The sequence below is a fragment of the Cupressus sempervirens genome, chromosome 5 (assembly GCF_028749045.1).
Source record: "Cupressus sempervirens isolate cs-2001-9-10 chromosome 5, ASM2874904v1, whole genome shotgun sequence".
In the NCBI taxonomy this organism is placed as follows: domain Eukaryota; kingdom Viridiplantae; phylum Streptophyta; class Pinopsida; order Cupressales; family Cupressaceae; genus Cupressus; species Cupressus sempervirens.
Window position 1 is genome coordinate 110,201,613 of NC_143122.1, and position 12,222 is coordinate 110,213,834.

Genomic DNA, 12,222 nt, shown 5'->3' on the forward strand with positions numbered 1-12,222 from the left:
CCATGAAGTCTGACAATATCCCGTAGAAACACCTGTGCTATGTTTCATGCAGTATATGTAGTACGCATGGGAGAGAAGTGGGAAACTTTGGTCAATGTGTCAACTGTTACCAAAATGACATCATGGCGATGAGATGACAAGGGGAGACCAACAATAAAGTCCATAAATATAACATTCCACTTCCACTCCACGATCTCATGAGGTTGAAGGATCCCACCGGGATGTCGATGCTCCGCCTTCACCCTCTGACAATCGAGGCATCTCACAACTATGTTAGCAATCTGCACTCTCATGCCTGGCCAATGATATAACTACCTCAAATCTGCATGCAACTTCTTAACACCGAGGTGCGCTGCATAAGGTGCTCTGCGAGCCTCAAGTATAATGAACTCGCACAATCCCCCAGTGAGGGGTACATACATACATCCTCTATGGCGCAAGAGTCCATCGAACTCCAAGGAATACTCTAAATACTTCCCTTCTAAGGGTCTCTGAGAACGCACCACCTGACTAACCTCTGTATAAAGCTCATCCACTGGCAAGTGCTGAAGAATCCTTTCCCTCAAATCAATACAAGTAGTCATAGATGATAACTCATGGCGCCTTCTACTTAAGGCATCTGCAACTACATTGTCCTTCCCCTTGATGTAATGAACATCAAAATCGTACTCACAAAGGAACTCCATCCACCTTCTCTGCCTAACATTAAGGTTCGGCTGTGTGAATATGTACTGTAAGCTCTGGTGGTCGGAATGAAGCTCAAATCTGTGACCCAGTAGAAAGTGTCACCAGCTCACTAAGGCATGAACTACTGCCACAAGCTCAAGGTCGTGAGTAGGGTAGTTAAGTTCATAATTCTTCAACTTCCTAGACTCAAAGGAGATGGGTCGGCCATCCTACATAAGGACTACCCCTATGTCATCCAAAGATGCATCAGTACACACTACGAAGTCCATGGATGGATCTGGTACTGCAATAATCAGTGCACTCGTGAGGGCTCTTTTGAGCTCTTGAAAAGCTCTGTCACACTTCTCCATCCACTCATACTTCTTTCCCTTCCTTTGAAGAGATGTGATGGGATGTGCCAATATAGAGAATCCTACAATGAAGCGTTGATAGTACCCTGCTAGTCCCATAAAGCTCCTCACCTCAGTGACACTAGTGGGTGCCGACCAATCCATGATGGCCCTAATTTTTGATGGGTCTACTAAGACACCATTGCCTGATATGACATGACCCAAATAACGTATCTCAGGTCTAAAGAATGCACACTTTGACAAGTTGAAAAACAATTGGTTCTCCTTCAATTTCTGCAATACCTATCTCAAGTGCTCTTCGTGCTCCTGCTCATTATGAGAATATATCAAGATATCATCCAAGAAAACAACCACAAACTTATCCAAAAATGTATGAAATACTTCATTCATGAGGCTCATGAATACAGCTAGAGCATTCGTGAGGCCAAATGGTACCACAGTGAACTCGTAGTGGCCATACCTAGTACGAAATTAAGTACTTACTTTTAATTAATTAAACAAAGTTATTTAATTAAATGAGAAGCCGTTCAAAATTAATTAAATGAATTTATTTAATTAAATAAGAAAAGTGTCTCTAATTAATTAAAGATTATTTAATTAAATAGAAAAAGTAATTATGAGAGCATATCTCATTTTATTAAATTAAATATAATAACAAAATCTCTCTTCAGTTCAAAAAGGGAAATTTCCAGTTCACTATTGATAAAAAATGAGTTAAATCAGTCGACTACTTTTTCTACTCAAATTGAATTAGTTAACTCCTTATTTTACTCAAATTAAATCTGTTAACTCCCTTTAATTTGGAAATCTCCCTTTATGACTGAACTTCACCTTTAATCCAGACCGTTGATTGAAATCGATCTCAACCATTGATGAATTCCAAGAAAGTCTATTTAAGAGGCACTCATCTCTTCATTTTGAAAGGTTGAATGAGAATTTGAATCGAATTGTTGCTAGAATTCATACTCACATTTGCTCATATTCACATACCCAAAGTTCAAGTTTGACAAAAAGTTGACCAGATTTAATCACGATTGACTTGAGTTGACTAATTTTGAATAGAATTTATAAATAATTAAACGAAATTATTTAATTAAATGGTGTACTTACTTCTAATTAATTGAACAAAGTTATTTAATTAAATGAGAAGCCATTCCTAATTAATTAAATGAAGCTATTTAATTAAATAAGAAAAGTGTCTCTAATTAATTAAAGATTATTTAATTAAATAGAAAAAGTAATTATGAGAGCATATCTCATTTTATTAAATTAAATATCTCAACAAAATCTCTCTTCAGTTCAAAAAGGGAAATTTTCAGTTCACTATTGATAAAAAATGAGTTAAATGAGTTAACTCTTTTTTCTACTCAAATTGAATCAGTTAAATCCTTATTTTTCTCAAATTAAATCTGTTAACTCCGTTTAATTTGGAAATCTCCCTTTATGACTGAACTTCACCTTTACTCCTGACCGTTGATTGAAATCAATCTCAACTGTTGATGAATTCCAGGAAAGTCTATTTAAGAGACCCTCATCTCTTCATTTTGAAAGGTTGAATGAAAATTTGCATCAAATTGTTGTTGGAATTCATACTCACATTTGCTCATATTCACATACGTAAAGATCAAGTTTGACCAAAAGTTGACCAGATTTAACCACGGTTGACTTGAATTGATTAGTTTCGAAATTTTTTTTGAAATAATTAAATAAAATTATTTAATTAAATGGAGTAATTTACTCTAATTAATCAAACAAAGTTATTTAATTAAATGAGAAGCCATTCCTAATTAATTAAATAAAGTTATTTAATTAAATAAGAAAAGTGTCTTTAATTAATTAAAGATTATTTAATTAAAAAGAAAAAGTAATTATGAAAGCATATCTCATCAAAATCTCTCTTCAGTTCAAAAAAGGAAATTTCCAGTTCACTATAATAAAAAATGAGTTAAATCAGTTAACTCCATTTTCTACTCAAATTGAATCAGGTAACTCCTTATTTTACTCAAATTAAATATGTTAACTCCCTTTAATTTGAAAATCTCCCTTTATGACTAAACTTCACATTTAATCCTGACTGTTGTTTGAAATTGATCTCAACCGTTGATGAATTCCAAGAAAGTCTATTTAAGAGACCCTCATCTCTTCATTTTGAAAGGTTGAATGAGAATTTGCATCGAATTGTTGCTGGAATTCGTACTCACAATTGCTCATATTCACATACGCAAAGATCAAGTTTGACCAAAAGTTGACCAGATTTAACCACGGATGACTTGAGTTGACTAGTTTCGAAAAGAATTTTGAAATAATTAAATGAAATTATTTAATTAAATGGAGTGCTTACTTCTAATTAATTAAATAAAGTTTTTTAATTAAATGAGAAGCCATTCCTAATTAATTAAAAGAAGTTATTTAATTAAATAAGAAAAGTGTCTCTAATTAATTAAAGATTATTTAATTAAATAGAAAAAGTAATTATGAGAGCATATATCATTTTATTAAATTAAATATCTAGACAAAATCTCTCTTCAGTTCAAAAAAGAAAATTTTTAGTTCACTATTGATCAAAAATGAGTTAAATCAGTTAAATCCTTTTTCTACTCAAATTGAATCAGTTAACTCCTTATTTTACTGAAATTAAATCTGTTAACTCCCTTTAATTTGGAAGTCTCCCTTTATGACTGAACTTCACCTTTAATCCTGACCGTTGATTGAAATCGATCACAACCATTGATGAATTCTAGGAAAGTCTATTTAAGAGACCCTCATCTCTTCATTTTGAAATGTTGAATGAGAATTTGCATCGAATTGTTGCTGGGATTCATACTCACATTTGCTCATATTCACATACGCAAAGATCAAGTTTGACCAAAAATTGACTAGATTTAACCACGGTTGACGTGAGTTGACCAGTTTCAAATTTTTTTTAAAAATAATTAAACTAAATTATTTAATTAAATAGAATACTTACTTCTAATTAATTAAACAAAGTTATTAAATAAAATAAGAAGCCATTCCTAATTAATTAAATGAAGGTATTTAATTAAATAAGAAAAGTGTCTCTAATTAATTAAAGATTATTTAATTAAATAGAAAAAGTAATAATGAGAGCATATCTCATTTTATTAAATTAAATATCTCAACAAAATCTCTCTTCAGCTCAAAAAGGGAAATTTCCAGTTCACTATTGATAAAAAATGAGTTAAATCAGTTGACTCTTTTTTCTACTCAAATTGAATCAGTTAACTGCTTATTTTACTCAAATTAAATCTGTTAACTCCCTTTAATTTGGAAATCTCCCTTTTAGACTGAACTTGACCTTTAATCCTGACCGTTAATTGAAATTGATCTCAACCGTTGATGAATTCCAGGAAAGTCTATTTAAGAGACCCTCATCTCTTCATTTTGAAAGGTTGAATGAGAATTTGCATCGAATTGTAGCTGGAATTCATACTCACATTTGCTCATATTCACATACGCAAAGATCAAGTTTGACCAAAAGTTGACCAAATTTAACCACGGTTGACTTGAGTTGACTAGTTTCAAATTTTTTTTTGAAATAATTAAAAGAAATTATTTAATTAAATGGAGTACTTACTTCTAGTTAATTAAATAAAGTTATTTAATTAAAAGAGAAGCCATTTCTAATTAATTAAATGAAGTTATTTAATTAAATAAGAAAAGTGTCTCTAAATATTAAAGATTATTTAATTAAATAGAAAAAGTAATTATGAGAGCATATCTCATTTTATTAAATTAAATATCTCAACAAAATCTCTCTTCAGTTCAAAAAGAGAAATTTCCTGTTCACTATTGATAAAAAATGAGTTAACTCAATTGACTCCTTTTTCTACTCAAATTGAATCAGTTAACTCCTTATTTTGCTCAAATTAAATCTCTTAACTCCCTTAAATTTGGAAATCTCCCTTTATGACTGAACTTCACCTTTAATCCTGATCGTTGATTGAAATCGATCTCAATTGTTGATGAATTCCAGGAAAGTCTATTTAAGAGACTGTCATCTCTTCATTTTGAAAGGTTGAATTAAAATTTGCATCGAATTGTTGCTGGAATTCATACTCACATTTGCTCATAATCACATACGCAAAGATCAATTTTGACCAAAAGTTGACCAGATTTAACCACGGTTGACTTCAATTGACAAGTTTTGAAAAGAATTTGTAAATAATTAAATAAAATTATTTAATTAAATGGAGTACTTATTTCTAATTAATAAAACAAAATTATTTAATTAAATGAGAAGCCATTCCTAATTAAATAAATAAAGTTATTTAATTAAATAAGAAAAGTGTCTCTAATTAATTAAAGATTATTTAATTAAATAGAAAAAGTAATTATGAAAGCATATCTCATTTTATTAAATTAAATATCTCAACAAAATCTCTCTTCAGTTCAAAAAGAGAAATTTCCAGTTCACTATTGATCAAAAATGAGTTAAATCAGTCGACTCCTTTTTCTACTCAAATTGAATCAGTTAACTCCTTATTTTACTCAAATTAAATCTGTTAACTCCCTATAATTTTGAAATCTCCCTTTATGACTGAACTTCACTTTTAATCCTGACCGTTGCTCGAAATTGATCTCAACCATTGATGAATTCCAGGAAAGTCTATTTAAGAGACCCTCATCTCTTTATTGTGAAAGGTTGAATGAGAATTTGCTTTGAGTTGTTGCTAGAATTCATACTCACATTTGCTTATATTCACATACCCAAAAATCAAGTTTGACCAAAAGTTGAACAGATTTAACCACGGATGACTTGAGTTGACTAGTTTCGAAAAGAATTTTGAAATAATTAAATAAAATTATTTAATTAAATGGAGTACTTACTTCAAAGTAGTTGAACAAAGTTATTTAATTAAATGAGAAGCCATTCCTAATTAATTAAAAGAAACTATTTAATTAAATAAGAAAAGTGTCTCTAATTAATTAAAGATTATTTAATTAAATAGAAAAAGTAATAATGAGAGCATATATTATTTTATTAAATTAAATATCTAGACAAAATCTCTCTTCAGTTCAAAAAGGAAAATTTTCAGTTCACTATTGATAAAAAATGAGTTAAATCAGTTAAGTCCTTTTTCTACTCAAATTGAATTAGTTAACTCGTTATTTTACTCAAATTAAATCTGTTAACTCCCTTTAATTTGAAAATCTCCCTTTATGACTGAACTTCACCTTTAATCCTGACCGTTGATTGAAATCGATCTCAACCATTGACGAATTCTAAGAAAGTATATTTAAGAGACCCTGATCTCTTCATTTTGAAATGTTAAATAAGAATTTGCATCGAATTGTTGCTAGAATTCATACTCACATTTGCTCATATTCACATATGCAAAGATAAAGTTTGACCAAAAGTTGACCAGATTTAACCATGATTGACCTTAGTTGACTAGTTTCGAAATTTTTTTTGAAATAATTAAACTAAATTATTTAATTAAATGGAGTACTTACTTCTAATTAATTAAATAAAGTTATTTAATTAAATGAGAAGTCATTTCTAATTAAATAAATGAAGGTATTAAATTAAATATGAAAAGTGACTATAGTTAATTAAAGATTATTTAATTAACTATAAAAGGTAATTATGAGAGCATATCTCATTTTATTAAATTAAATATCTCAACCAAGTCTCTCTTCAGCTCAAAACGGGAAATTTCCAGTTCAGTATTGATAAAAAATGAGTTAAATCAGTTGACTCCTTTTTCTACTCAAATTGAATTAGTTAACTCCTTATTTTACTCAAATTGAATCTGTTAACTCCCTTTAATTTGGAAATCTCCCTTTCTGACTGAACTTCACCTTTAATCCTGACTGTTGATTGAAATCGATCTCAACTGTTGATGAATTCAAGGAAAGTCTATTTAAGAGACCCTCATCTCTTCATTTTGAAAGGTTGACTGAGAATTTGCATCGAATTGTTGCTGGAATTCATACTCACATTTGCTCATATTCACATACGCAAAGATCAAGTTTCACCAGAAGTTGACCAATTTTAACCACGATTGACTTGAGTTGACTAGTTTCGAATTTTTTTTTGAAATAATTAAAAAAAATTATTTAATTAAATGGAGTACTTACTCCGAGTTAATTAAACAAAGTTATTTAATTAAAAGAGAAGCCATTTTTAATTAATTAAATGAAGTTATTTAATTAAATAAGAAAAGTGTCTCTAATTAATTAAAGATTATTTAATTAAATAGAAAAAGTAATTATGAGAGCATATCTCATTTTATTAAATTAAATATCTCCACAAAATCTCTCTTCAGTTCAAAAAGGGAAATTTCCAGTTCACTATTGATCAAAAATGAGTTAAATCAGTTAACTCCTTTTTCTACTCAAATTGAATCAGTTAACTCCTTATTTTACTTAAATTGGATCTGTTAACTCCCTTTAATTTAGAAATCTCCCTTTATGACTGAACTTCACCTTTAAATCCTGACAGTTGATTGAAATCGATCTCAACCATTGATGAATTTCAGGAAAGTATATTTAAGAGACCCTCATCTCTTCATTTTGAAAGGTTGAATGAGAATTTACATCGAATTGTTATTAGAATTTATACTCACATTTGCTCATATTCACATATGCAAAGATCAAGTTTGACCAAAAGTTGACCAGATTTAACCACGGTTGACTTGAGTTGACTAGTTTCAAAAAGAATATTGAAATAATTAAATGAAATTATTTAATTAAATGAAGTACTTACTTCTAATTAATTGAACAAAGTTATTTAATTAAATGAGAAGCCATTCCTAATTAATTAAAAGAAGTTATTTAATTAAATAAGAAAAGTGTCTCTAGTTAATTAAAGCTTATTTAATTAAATAGAAAAAGTAATTATGTGAGCATCTCATTTTATTAAATTAAATATCTCAACAAAATCTCTCTTCAGTTCAAAAAGGGAAATTTCCAGTTCACTATTGATCAAAAATGAGTTAAATGAGTTAACTCATTTTTCTAATCAAATTGAATCAGTTAACTCTTTATTTTACTCAAATTAAATCTGTTAACTCCCCTTAATTTGGAAATCTCCCTTTATGACTGAACTTCACCTTTAATCCTAACTGTTGATTGAAATCGATCTCAACCGTTGATGAATTCTAGGAAAGTCTATTTAAGAGACTCTCATCTCTTCATTTTGAAAGGTTGAATGAGAATTTGCATCGAGTTGTTGCTGGAATTCATACTCACATTTTCTCATATTCACATACGCAAAGATCAAGTTTGACCAAAAGTTGACTAGATTTAACCACGGTTGACTTGAGTTGACTAGTTTCGAAAAGAATTTTAAAATAATTAAACGAAATTAGTTAATTAAATGGAGTACTTACTTCTAATTAATTAGACAAAGTTATTTAATTAAATGAGAAGCCATTCCTAATTAATTAAATGAAGTTATTTAATTAAATAAGAAAAGTGTCTCTAATTAATTAAAGATTATTTAATTAAATAGAAAAAGTAATTATTAGAGCATATATCATTTTATTAAATTAAATATCATAACAAAATCTCTCTTCAGTTCAAAAAGAGAAATTTTCAGTTCACTATTGATATAAAATGAGTTAAATCAGTCGACCACTTTTTCTACTCAAATTGAATCAGTTAACTCTTTATTTTACTCAAATTAAATCTGTTAACTCTCTTTAATTTGGAAATCTCCCTTTATGACTGAACTTCACCTTTAATCCTGACCGTTAATTGAAATTGATCTCAACCGTTGATGAATTCTAGGAAAGTCTATTTAAGAGACACTCATCTCTTCATTTTGAAAGGTTGAATGAGAATTTGCATCGAATTGTTGCTAGAATTCATACTCATATTTGCTCATATTCACATACGCAAAGATCAAGTTTGACCAAAAGTTGACCAAATTTAACCATGGTTGACTTGAGTTGACTAGTTACGAAAAGAATTTTGAAATAATTAAACGAAATTATTTAATTAAATGGAGTATTTACTTCTAATTAATTGAACAAATTTATTTAATTAAATGAGAAGCCATTACTAATTAATTAAATGAAGTTATTTAATTAAATAAGAAAAGTGTCTCTAATTAATTAAAGATTATTTAATTAAATAGAAAAAGTAATTATGAGAGCATATCTCATTTTATTAAATTAAATATCTTAACAAAATCTCTCTTCAGTTCAAAAAGGGAACTTTCCAGTTCACTATTGGTCAAAAATGACTTAAATCAGTTAACTCGTTTTTCTACTCAAATTGAATTAGTTAACTCCTTATTTTACTCAAATTAAATCTGTTAACTCCCTTTAATTTGGAAATCTCCCTTTATGACTGAACTTCACCTTTAATTCTGACTGTTGATTGAAATCGATCTTAACCGTTGATGAATTCCAGGAAAGACTATTTAAGAGACCCTCATCTCTTCATTTTGAAAAGTTGAATGAGAATTTGCATAGAATTGTTGCTGGAATTCATACTCACATTTGCTCATATTCACATACGCAGAGATCAAGTTTGACCAAAAGTTGACCAGATTTAACCATAGTTGACTTCAGTTCACTACTTTCGAAAAGAATTTTGAAATAATTAAACAAAATTATTTAATTAAATGAAGTACTTACTTCTAATTAATTAAACAAAGTTATTTAATTAAATGAGAAGCCATTCATAATTAATTAAATGAATTTATTTAATTATATAACAAAAGCGTCTCTAATTAAATAAAGATTACTTAATTAAATAGAAAAAGTAATAATCAGAGCATATTTCATTTTATTAAATTAAATATCTCAACAAAATCTCTCTTCAGTTCAAAAAGGGAAATTTTCAGTTCACTATTGATCAAAAATGAGTTAAATCAGTTAACTCTTTTTTCTACTCAAATTGAATCAGTTAACTCTTTATTTTACTCAAATTAAATCTGTTAACTCCTTTTAATTTGGAAATCTCCCTTTATGACTGAACTTCACCTTTAATCATGACCGTTGATTAAAATTGATCTCAACCATTGATGAATTTCAGGAAAGTCTATTTAAGAGACCATCATCTCTTCATTTTTTTAAGGTTGAATGAGAATTTGTATCGAATTGTTGCTAAAATTCATACTCACATTTGCTCATATTCACATAGGCAGAGATCAACTTTGACCAAAAGTTGGCTAGATTTAACCACGGTTGACTTGAGTTGACTAGATTCAAAAAGAATTTTGAAATAATTAAATGAAATTATTTAATTAAGTGGAGTACTTACTTCTAATTAATTAAACAAAGTTATTTAATTAAATGAGAAGCCATTCTTAATTAATTAAATGAAGTTATTTAATTAAATAAGAAAAGTGTCTCTAATTAATTAAAGATTATTTAATTAAATAGAAAAAGTAATTATGAAAGCATATCTCATTTTATTAAATTAAATATCTCAACAAAATCTCTCTTCAGTTCAAAAAGAAAAATTTCCAGTTCACTATTGAATAAATCTGTTAACTCCCTTTAATTTGAAAATCTGTTCCTTATTTTACACAAATGTGAGTATGAATACCAGCAACAATTCACTGCAAATTCTCATACAACCTTTCAAAATGAAGAGATGAGGGTCTATTAAATAGACTTTCCTGGAATTCATCAATGGTTGAGATTGATTTCAATAAACGGTCAGGATTAAAGGTGAAGTTCAGTCATAAAGGGAGATTTTAAAATTAAAGGGAGTTAACATATTTAATTTGAGTAAAATAAAGAGTTAACTGATTCAATTTGAGTAGAAAAAGGAGTTAACTGATTTAACTCATTTTTGATCAATAGTGAACTGGAAATTTCCCTTTTTGAACTGAAGAGAGATTTTGTTGAGATATTTAATTTAATAAAATGAGATATGCTCTCATATTTACTTTTTCTATTTAATTAAATAATCTTCAATTAATTAGAGACACTTTTCTTATTTCATTAAATAACTTCATTTAATTAATTAGGAATGGCTTCCCATTTAATTAAATAACTTTGTTTAATTAATTAGAAGTAAGTACTCCATTTAATTAAATAATTTTGTTTAATTATTTAAAAATTCTTTTTGAAACTAGTCAACCGTGGTTAAATCTAGTCAACGTTTGGTCAAACTTGATCTTTGCATCTGTGAATATGAGCAAATGTGAGTATGAATTCTAACAACAATTCGATGCAAATTTTCATTCAACATTTCAAAATGAAGAGATGAGGGTCTCTTAAATAGACTTTCCTAGAATTCATCAACGGTTGAGATCGATTTCAATCAACGATCAGGATTAAATGTGAAGTTCAGTCATAAAGAAAGATTTTCAAATTAAAGGGAGTTAACAGATTTAATTTGAGTAAAATAAGGAGTTAACTAATTCAATTTGAGTAGAAAAAGGAGTTAACTAATTTAACTCTTTTTTTATCAATAGTGAACTGAAAATTTCCCTTTTTGAATTGAAGACAGATTTTGTTGAGATATTTAATTTAATAAAATGAGATATGCTCTCATAATTACTTTTTCTATTTAATTAAATAATCTTTAATTAATTAGAGACACTTTTTTTATTTAATTAAATAACTTCATTTAATTAATTAGGAATGGCTTCTCATTTAATTAAATAACTTTGTTTAATTAATTAGAAGTAAGTACCTTATTTAATTAAATAATTTCATTTAATTATTTCAAAATACTTTTTGAAACTAGTCAACTCAAGTCAACCATAGTTAAATCTGGTCAATTTTTGGTCAAACTTGATCTTTGCGTATGTGAATATGAGCAAATGTGAGTATGAACTCTAGCAACAATTCGGTGCAAATTCTCATTCAACCTTTTAAAATGAAAAGATGAGGGTCTCTTAAATAGGCTTTCCTGAAATTCATCAACGGTGTAGATCAATTTTAATTAACGGTCAGTATTAAAGGTGAAGTTCATACATAAAGGGAGATTTCCAAATTAAAGGGAGTTAACAGATTTAATTTGAGTAAAATAAATAGTTAACTGATTCAATTTGAGTAGAAAAAGGAGTCAACTGATTTAACTCATTTTTGATCAATAGTGAACTGGAAATTTTCATTTTTGAACTAAAGAGAAATTTTTATGAGATGTTTAATTTAATAAAATGAGATATGCTCTCAGAATTACTTTTTCTATTTAATTAAATAATATTTAATTAATTAGAGACACTTTTCTTATTTAATTAAATAACTTCATT